We start from the raw sequence: 10,456 nt of genomic DNA, 5'->3' as shown, positions 1-10,456 counted from the left end.
CGGGCTGCCTCTCGACCTGGATCTGAATCATGATTCTTATTCTCAAACACATGTCTTTTGATACTACTCTAGCCTGGTCATTTCTTAGTTGAGAGCTGTAATTAAGAATAGGATTCTTCTCTCAGGTTTTTGTTTATAACATTTCTCATCTTCCAACCTGCTGGAAACTCCCTAAAGACAGAAAGCACGACTTGATTTTTTCCCCCTGTGTTTTCAGAAACAAAGTTCTTGTGCTGAGCACTTTGATCACCAAAAAAAAAAAAAAAATTTTTTTAACGAGAGACTGGCTAGCTCCTCCAGAACAATCTCCAGGAATCTCCTGGACAGGCCTTTCAATGCCTTGAAAAGTTAATGATTATAACCAACTGAGAGCAAGCAGATATGGCAGTGAGGAAAGAGTCAGGGTTATTCAAGAGCCCATCTTAGTCTCACCTCTACTTCGCCAGGTGCTGGCCTTGGGTATAGCAGATCCATAAACATCCCTAAGCCTTGAGTTCTTCCTCTTTAAAAAAAAAAAGGAATAATAAATCTTACTCTTCAAATCAAAACTGTTTAAGGAGATGAAATCCCTGAAAGCCTGATTGTGTTTAAAAGATTTCAGTTGGGATGAAATGAATGGTAGAGTAACAGGGACAATGGAACACCGTCACTCTGGTCCAAAATAATTCTAATAAGGATCCTCAGACTCACTGGAGAGGGCTGAGAGCACGGTACAAAGCAGCGCTCCCTATGGTTGGAGCGATAGCACAGTGGGTAGGGCGTTTGCCTTGCACGTGGCCAACCGGGTTTGATTCCCAGCATCTGTATGGTCCCCTGAGCACTGCCAGGGCTGATTCCTGAGTGCAGAGCCAGGACTAACCACTGTGCATGGCCAGGTGTGACCCAAAAAGCAAAACAAACGAACAAACAAAGCAGTGCTCCCTTCGAAACCCGCACTTCTCTCCAAAGGAACAAGGCAGGTGAGAAGGGGACCCAGTGGATTTGGTGCCCTTCATGTTTGCAGCCCAATTGTGCAAACTGTCCTCAGACACCTCTCTAATGGAAGTTCCAGGGTGGTGGCGGATAGTCTGATCACCAGCTCTGCTAAGAGCAATACGGAGATGCATCTCTTGTCATCACTCTGCTCATTAACTGTCCCATCAACAGGGGAGCACAGTGGGGGAGCACTCCTATGCAGTGAGGCAGGCAGGTCATGGAGTGAGGGGGGCCCAGCAGCAGGGGATGTCTTGATGCTCAGTGAACAAGCTCCAGACTTCAGTGGGGCACGGGGATTCCCACCAAGCGTTTTATTTTATTAGCAGTGACTCCCCCCTTCTCATTAATGCATGTGCTGGGGTCTACTTTTCAGAAGTTGAGGCTGTGTCCTTCCAAACAGCTCTCCTCACTGACGGTAGGGCCCTGGGAAGTAAACCATCAGAGCTCTACACAGTTCCTTTCCTCACACCCTCAGCAGGACTCACAAGATCCAGGGCCTGAGTTGTCTCCCTCATCCGAATCCACATCTCCGTGTCTACATATGCAGCATCCCTCTAGGACACACTATCTCCATGGTCACCCCATCATGGGGCAAGGATGAGCCACCCAGAATCAGGGGCCAGACGGCTAGGGATCCAATTCTGGTACTTTGTAAATTAGTCAAGTCTCTTCATTCTCGCTTCGTAACTTGTCAAAGACAGTCCACAGCACCGTCTGCAGAGGGCTGCCAAAGATGAAAATTAAATGACATGATGTATGTACACATGTCCCAGCATGCCCCCGGTGAGGCTCAATAACTCAATATCAATTATCAACCACGGCCCTCGTGGACCATTAGATTAGAATCTAGTTGCAGCAGACACACTCTCTTGGGAAATCCTTGAACAGTCACCTCCCAACCCAACACGGTCTTTCCTGCCTAAACCTCTTCCTAGTGTCTCTGCTGCTAAGACAGAAACACTGGCTCAGGGTATGCCACGATCCTAAGTGCTCTTCTCGCAAGAATCAAGACTGCACTGAGACTTCCTTGCAAAAAATGCACAGGATTACATACTACCCGGGGAGGGAGGGAATTACAATCTCCTCTCATTGTATTCTAACTTTGCAGTGATTTGAAAATATGAATTTTAATAAAAAGGGAAGGGAAAAAATCTCCACCCCATCCATGACAGGAGTTGAAATGCTGCATATGATTTCAGCTATAATCAATCACTCACATTATTTCCCCATCTCCCCTAACAAATTAAGAACAAAATAGGCTTTCATGACATCAGTTTTCGGCAGTAGGAAAAAAAAATCTTTCCATACAATAACTTCTTTACCAGCCCTTAATTGGCCTTCACTATAATTAAAGTGATGATTACTGGACTTTCTGTTTCAAAATGGTAGGCATTTCCAAACTCAGTCATCTCAAAACTCACCAAAAGTCTCAAGAAAATAACAATCAGGAGGAAGTCTTTTCTTTGATGAGTATAGGAGATTGCTTTAATTCTGAGCTAAGTAAGGAGAGATGGAAAGCAATGGAGAAGAAAATAACAGAGAAATGAGGAAGAATATTTTTAAGTGCTTGCAAAGAAAGAGAATGATGAGAAGCAAATTAAAAATCCTTACAGAATCCAGGCAGGCTAGTGAACAAGTACCTCAGGAGGTCAGGTAAATCTGAGTCTCACAGGGTCCGTGCTACAGTACAGTGAGTAAGGGCTTACCTTGCAGGAGGCTCACCATGTTCGATTCCTGGCATCCCATATGGTCCCCTGAGCATCGCCAGGAGTGATCTCTGATTGCAGAGCCAAACGTAAGCCCTGAGCATCACCAGGTATGCCCCCCCACACAAGAAAAACAACCTGAGTCTCACTGCTTTGATCCCACCCTTTGCTGGAAAAGCTGGGTATTTGCATACCAAGAGGCAGAAGGGAGGCTGAATGTAAGGCAAACAAATGAAAATGTGGAAATTAAGTGAAACTTCTCTAAGAAAATTGAACTACCTTGGGCCAAGTACCACTAATTCTCTCCCCAAAGAACAAGCAATGTTATTCTAGGTTTTTTTTTAATTGAATCACCGGGGATGGAGCAATAGCACTGCAGGTAGGGCGTTTGCCTTGCACATGGCCAACCTGGCCAACCCAGGTTTGATTCCTCCGCCCCTCTTGGAGAGCCTGGCAAGCTACTGAGAGTATCCCACCCTCACGGCAGAGCCTGGCAAGCTCCCTGTGGCATGTTCGATATGTCAAAACCAGTAACAACAAGTCTCACAATGGAGACGTTACTGGTACCTGCTTGAGCAAATCGATGAACAATGGGAGGATAGTACTACAGTGCTACAATTGAATCACTAAGAGATATAGAGTTAAAAGGTTGTTCATGATTGGGTTTCAGTTATACAGTGCTCCAACAATTGTCTCTTCACCAGAGTGCATTTCCCATCACCAATATCCCAGTTTCCTTCATGCCCCCCTTCTCACTGCACCCCCCCACCACGCTACCCCACTGTCTCTATGATAGGCACTTTTTTCTTTCTCTCTCACCTTCACTCCCTCTCTTTCCTTCTGGTCCCTACCACTGAACCACCAGCCTGTTGGCCAAGTATCACTGGGAATGGCCTCAGACCCCATGAGCACTACTAGGGGGCACCCCCAAATCAAACAATACAGACATCATTTCTATATGGGATACCAGGAGTCGAAACCAGGCAGGCCTCATGGAAGGCAACCACCCTACTGCTGTAATATTGCTCCGGCCCACCCATCTTTTCCCCTTAACACACTTTGTTTTTTTTCCTTTAGCTTTTGGGCCACACCCAAGTGGTGCTCAGTGGCTTCTGCCTGTTCTGTGCTGGGGCGACCATCTGGTGCCAGGGATGGAAACGGGCCTCCAATTGCAAAGCCTATTGAGCTGCCCTCCAGCCTCTTCACACTGTTTCTATGAAATAATCCCTTTAATGGTCCTCGAAAGGTGTACTGGAGGAGGACAAGCAGTGGGATTTACATCAGCAATTCACAACTGCACGTCATAAATGAATAAGATTACGGCTGGAGCGATGGCACACGGCCAACCAGGCTGACCTGAGTTCGATTCCTTCGCCCCTTTCGGAGAGCCCAGCAGGCTACCGAGAGTATCTCCCCTGCAGGAGAGTATCTCCCCCGCATGGCAAAGCCTGGCAAGCTCCTCATGGCGTATTCGATATGCCAAACACAGTAACAAGTGTCACAATGGAGATGTTACTGGGCCCGCTTGAGCAAATCGATGAACAATGGGAGGACAGTGCTACAGTGCAGAAAATAAATATGAAAGAAAGCACAAAAATTCCTTTAGATATTAAAAAATGTTGCTGAAATTTTAAAATAAGGAAGGGCCAACCCAGCAGGAAGAATAGAAAAAGGAATTCACCCAGAAACTAGGACAGATGGACAAAAAGAGTAAGTAGGACTAAAAAAACTGGAGAAGATTGGAGGCTCAATTCAACAACAGGAGTTCCAGAAAACGAGAATAGAGAAATTATTATTATTATTGTTATTATTATTTTGTTGTTACTGTGTTTGGCATATCGAATACATCACGGGTAGCTTGCCAGGCTCTGCCGTGCAGGCAAGATACTCTCGGAAGCTTGCTGGTCTCTCCGAGAGGGGCGGAGGACTCGGGCCCACTCGAGCAAATTGATGAACAACGGGAGGACAGTGACAGTGACAGTGTTATTATTATTATTATTATTATTATTATTATTATTATTTTAGCTTCCCAGTCCTGTAGCTGGGCAGGGCTAAGCCAGAATGGCTAGCTGCCCCCTCTCTGCCCGGGCAGGCGGGGTTCACTGGTACCTGTGTAAGAGAATGACCCTCCTGGGTCCAAAGCCACCCCACCAACCCCTTCCACACCCACCCCGAGTTCTGAAACAGAGAAATTATTGACAAGGAAATTCTCAGAGAAACAATTCAAGGCAATTTACTGGGACTGAATCACGTGAATTTCTGGCTTAAAAGATAGACAAAAGGAGAAGGAACTCATATATGAGGGTAGCCTTGTAAAATTTGAGAATACTAGAAATAAGGAGATCTTAAAGGATTGAAGCAGGGAAAACTGGGTCAAAGGCAAAGAAAGGCTCAGAAGAAAAGTGTTAAGGTATTGCAGTGCTCTGAGCTCACAGAGACGGCGCTGGGGCAAGTGAGAGCCAGAGGGGCTCTGGGGCGCTCCACGCCTCACCAAGGAAAAAGAACTCAACACAGCAAAGGAGACCCTGAGAAGCCGAGAAGCAGGATGCCATCAGACGCATTCTTTGTGCAAACTTGCCGGAAGGAACACAAGAAGAAGCAACCAGATGCTTCTGTCAACTTCACAGAATTTTCTGAGAAGTATTCAGAGAGGTGGAAGACCGCTAAAGAGAAAGTCTGCTAAAGAGAAAGGAAAATTTAAAGACATGGCGAAACCCGACAAAGCCTGTTATGAAAGAGAAATGAAAACTCATATCCCTCCTATAGGGGAAACCAAAAAGAAGTTCAAGGATCCCAGTGCGCTCAGGAGGCTTCCTTCGGCGTTTTTCTTGTTTTGCTCTGAGTACTGCCCCCGAATCAAAGGAGAGCATCCCTGATGTTGTAAAGAAACTGGGAGAGATGTGAAACGGCGCCGCTGCGGACGAAAAGCCGCCTCATGAAAAGGAGGAGAAATGCGAAAAGGACATTGCTGCATACTGAGCTGAAGGAAAGCCTGATGTGGCCAAAAGGGGAGTTTGTTAAAGCTGAAAAGAGCGAGAAAAAGAAGGGAGATGAGGCAGATGAAGAAGATGAAGAGGGTGAGGATGAAGATGACGAACATGAAGGTGAATAAGTCAGTTCTAGCGTTTTTATTTTTCTTGTCTATAAAGCATTTAAGGCCCCTTACACAACTCTCTCCTTTTAAGGGGAAAAAAAACCTTGAAACATAAGGCTGTGTAACATTTGTTTTGAACCGTACAGTGTCTTATCTTTTGTAGAGTTAACACACTACTGAATGTGTCTTTAGATAGCCCTGTCCCGGTGGTATTTTGAATAGCCTTGAACCTTGCCTGTACAGGATGGGGGGTTGTAAACTGGCATGGAAATTTAGAGCAGGTTCTTGATTAGTTTGATATGGGGATGGTAGTTTGTTTCAACCTCAGTTGTCTCTGATGAATCTTATATAAAATAACTGTTCTGTTAACTGAGTACCACTCTAATTGCAAAAGAAAAAGAACAAAATTGCAGCTGTTTTGTTGACATTCTGAATGTTTCTAAGTAAATTTAAGGGGAGGGGAGGAGGGAAGGAGGAGAAGGAGGAGGAGGAGAAGGAGAAAGAGGAAGAGGAGGAGGAGGAGGAGGAAGAGGGGGAGGAAGAGGAGGAGGATGAGGAGGAGGACGAAGAGGAGGAGGAGGAAGAGGAGGAGGAGGAAGAGGAGGAGGATGAGGAGGAGGACGAAGAGGAGGAGGAGGAAGAGGAGGAGGAGGAGGAAGAGGAGGAAGAAGAGGAGGAGATTCACATTCCAAAGGCAACGCCATCATAACCTTGGAGACAAATTGGTAATATCTTCAAAATCTGAAAGAAAGTAATCTGTAACAAAGAATTCTAGGCTGAGTTGAGAGCTAGTACATCTACATCAGGTTGTGCACTGACCTGGCACACACCTGACCCAGGTTCATTCCTGGTACCACATATGATCCCCAAGCACCCACCAGGAGTGATCCCTGAGCACAGAGCCAGGAGTAACTCCTGAGCACAGCTGGGCGTGGCCCCAAAAAAGAAAAAGGAAAAAAAGAAATGCTCCTTTTTTTCCTTTTTAACAAGAAAGTCTCAGAAATTATTTCCTGTGGTTTTTCAGGAGTTGAATAAAGAGAGAAAAATGGACTAAGAAAATGACATGAAACTTGACACAAGATAGAGAGGCAAAGTAAATTCGGGAAAGGGCAACAATATCACAGCAATCTCAGGTGGGGAGGCACTGGGGGCTACAGAGAGTAACTCCAGAAAGGAGAGGTGGCAGGACGGATAAGGGAGAGTATGAGATTCTCCAATAGCTTTAATGGTGAGGAAATTTTAAGCAAGACACCATACCAAGCCGATCGTCGGAAGGTGTGGAAGAGTAGGATAGAGAGAAGACATTGACGTGAATAAAATCAGTGAATGATAAGTTCAGAGAAGACAGGAGTTGAGGTACTTGCATGCAGCCAACCCCGATAGAATCTCTTCTCCCAAGCATCATCAGGCAGGAGTGACCTCTGAGCACAAAGCCAGGAGCCTTGAACACTTCCAGATGTGGCCCAACCTCACCTCCCAAACAAAAGAAAACAGAAAAATGAATGAGGCAATTATGAACGCCAAGAAAAATGAACGGCTATAAAGTAAAGCAAATGTAATAATAGCCTATAATGGTGGGCTCAGTAATAAATAGCTATATAGCAAAATACTTTTTAAAAACATGAATATTAAATTATTAAATGAATATTAAATGAATATTTTAAAAAACATGATTATTCATCAACTTATGCTAAATTATTCATCAAAATCGATGAATCAGAAATGGTGAAAGAACAACATGAAAGAATACAGAAGAAGATGTGGAGATAGAGCATCGAGGGAAAATTCTAGCTTCGGAAAACAGGAAGCCATAGCATAAGAAAAAATGTAAATGACGCTAGAGAAAGGCCTGAGTGGTGGGGAGGGAAATGCTATTCTCACATAAGGTGTTTAGCACCATTTGACTTTACAAACAATGTACATGGATTCCTGTGATGAATAAAATAATCATTTGTGTAAAAAATTTGGAGAAAATTACAACACAATTCACCCATGCCCCCCTTTTTTTTTTTGCCCTTTCTTTTTATCACTCACATATTTCTAAAATACACTGGGGAAATAAAGTCCTCTTCCCGTTAGCAGAACTAAGCTGCACATTTGTGCTAAACTTATTTTACTTGAAAGATTTGGTTATAAAGTATTAAGTCCTCCTGATCTATGCTACTGGCCTCAATATACCCACCTACAGACTTCTCTGCTGGTATCTTTCTTTGAGATGTGTTTGTTATGCACTCATAACTGTAGAAGTTAAAATGTGATTTTGAAACCTAGGAATGTCTTTAGTACAGGGATAGCACAGCGGGTAGGGTGTTTGCTTTGCACACAGCCAACATGGCCGACCCAAGTTCGATTCCCAGCATCCCATATGGTCCCCCGAGCACTGCCAGGAGAAATTCCTGAGTGCATGAGTCAAGAGTAATCCCTGAGCATTGCTGGGTGTGACCCCAAAAAAAGCAAAAAAAAAAAAAAGTCACCAATGCTTCTTAAGGGCTGGAGCTATAGCACAGCGGGTAAGGCGTTCGCCTTACAAGCAGCCAACATGGCCGACCCGAGTTCGATTCCTCCGCCCCTCTCGGAGAGCCCGGCAAGCTACCGAGAGTATCTCTCCCGCACGGCAGAGCCTGGCAAGCTCCCCGTGACATATTCGATATGCCAAACACAATAACAACAAAGTCTCCAATGGAGACGTTACTGGGCCCGCTCGAGCAAATCGACGATCAACGGGAGGGCCTTTACCTTACCTTACCTTTACCTCATAATAAATGCATACAGGCCTCCCCCTTCTTCCACTCGTCTCTGCTAAAGCTTAGAAGATATGTGAATATTTGTTCTGAATTATCTTCCATATGAGCCTGAATTTTCTAACAGTTATTAGTCATCATTTCTATCAAGATAAAGATTCTGTTTTGTTTGGGGGCCACGCCCAGTGATGCTATGGGATTACTCCATGCTCTTCATTCAGGGATCACTCCTGGCAGTGCTCAGGACCATATGCAGTGCCAGGAACTGAACCTGAGCCAGCGGCATGCAAGGTAAGTGCCCTACCCACTCTACTATCTCTCAGTCCCTATTACAATAAATTATAGACTCCAGGGGATTGTAATAAATACTGGGAGCTGGCAATTTTCTCATGCTGCAGAAAGAAAATAAAAAGAAAAAAAAGACATTGGAATATCTTCTCCCTCGAGGTTATTGGGGGGAAAAAAGGCAAAAAGCATAGTTTTAATCAAGGTTCTGTGCTTCTTTTCTCTCCAACATGCCAGGAAGTTATAAGACATCAGACATCACATGTATCAAACCTGGAATTATGTCCCTGACTACTAACAAAATTTTTGGAGGGGCTGGGGGAGGGGGGCTTGGTTTGGGTGCCACATCTGGCGGTGTTTAGGGCTGACATACTCCTGGTTCTGCACTCAGGTCTACAGTACCAAGACAAATATTTTAACACCGAGCCACATCCCCAACCCTGGGAACTCATCCAGGAGGGATACTTTTTCTGTTTTTTTTAATCATGCAAATTTAATTCCCGTTCTTTCTTCTAGAAACTCTCTGCTAAAGCATCCATATGCTTCAAATAGGGACACTGAAAAGATATTGTGCTGTTCTGTACAAATGTGTAAATATTTTAATTGTTCCACTCGAGTAATGCCACTTTATGCCACATTTTATCATCGACTCACCACATGTTTTAAATCTAAGTGTAAAGAAATTCACTGGTCAATGTAATTACCATGTCTCATTTTATAGCAGCCTATAAAATAATTCATCAACTCAGAACTACCTGCAAAAGGACTATAAAATAAAATTACAAAATAATTCATCAACTCAGAACTACCTGCAAAAGGACTACATTATTATCTCAGTATTTCCTCTCGTATTTGCTTCCTTGAGGTCTAAAATGGGGTAAATACTACAAACTTAAACTCCCCCCCAAATTTTCCCCATAAGTCAAGAACCTCAGCTAAAGCAGTGGTGTAGAGGAATGTTCTATTTCCAAACTGCAGAGTCAATCACACTGAAAGCAGGAGATACAAACCCCAACAACCAAACTTAAAAACACAGCTGTCCGAGAGACAGGCTGGGGGCCGGGCAGGCAGCAGGGAACCTGGGGACACTGGTGAAAGGAAGTTGACACTGGTGGTAGGGCTGGTGCTGGGACAAAGCATACCTAAGACACAACTACGAATAACTTGGCAAAACAGTGTCCAAATAAAACAAGTTTCAAATAAATAAACAACAATTTCTCCCAAATAACAGACCATTCTGCTTCCAATTATCCCTAAGAACTGATATATGCATCAATCAAGGTGTCAGGAGGAAAACAGAAGTCATCTCACATCCCTAACACAAGGGCTTTTGGGGACAGAGTTGGTTCTGTTCCAAATGCAAAGGTGATGGGAGGAGTCCACTTCCGGCAGCACCATCTGGCAGCTGGAGAGGACCAATAGCGAGACACTGACAGCCCCAGTGAGGAGGCAGCAGTTAGGGTCACAGGAGGAGCAGCCTTGAGCCACTTTCTCTCCATCCTACCAGAGGTGACCCTGCCAGAGACCAATAGACAGGAGGAGGAGCCCAGGAATCCATCCAAGCTGCCAGGCTCCTGGTTTTGTTGCAGGGAGCTGAGCTGGAGGAGGAGGAGATACGTGCAGACCAGCAATCCCCAATACAGCACTGCAATTAC

At 44.6% G+C, this 10,456-nt stretch overlaps 1 pseudogene; it reads left to right on the top strand.

The window, feature by feature from the left end:
• The first annotated feature begins 4,378 nt into the window (after positions 1-4,378).
• Positions 4,379-6,361, top strand: LOC130020552 (high mobility group protein B1-like; annotated as a pseudogene).
• Positions 6,362-10,456: the final 4,095 nt, after the last annotated feature.

This window comes from Sorex fumeus, unplaced genomic scaffold (genome assembly GCF_029834395.1).
Source record: "Sorex fumeus unplaced genomic scaffold, SorFum_2.1 ptg000013l, whole genome shotgun sequence".
NCBI classification, from domain to species: Eukaryota; Metazoa; Chordata; class Mammalia; order Eulipotyphla; family Soricidae; genus Sorex; species Sorex fumeus.
The sequence above is the reverse complement of the archived record's forward strand: the minus strand, read 5'-3'. Positions and strand labels throughout refer to the sequence as shown.